Source organism: Solanum pennellii, chromosome 12, assembly GCF_001406875.1.
Source record: "Solanum pennellii chromosome 12, SPENNV200".
Taxonomy (NCBI): Eukaryota; Viridiplantae; Streptophyta; class Magnoliopsida; order Solanales; family Solanaceae; genus Solanum; species Solanum pennellii.
Window position 1 is genome coordinate 66,408,031 of NC_028648.1, and position 225 is coordinate 66,408,255.

Sequence of the window (225 nt, forward strand, 5' to 3'; positions counted from 1 at the left end):
TAAACAAAGTTAAAACATTTGGTAAAAGTGTAACGACCTGTTTAGTCGTTTTGAGCAGCAGATTTTATTTCTGGAAAAACTGTGTGAGTCGACGGAACCCACGACGGACCGTCATGGGCACGACGGGCCGTCGAGGGGGTCTCGTTCCAAAAGACTTAGACATCTGAAATTTGGGTACTGAAATCGACTCTCTGAACTTGGCGACGGACCTGCAGGACGAACCGT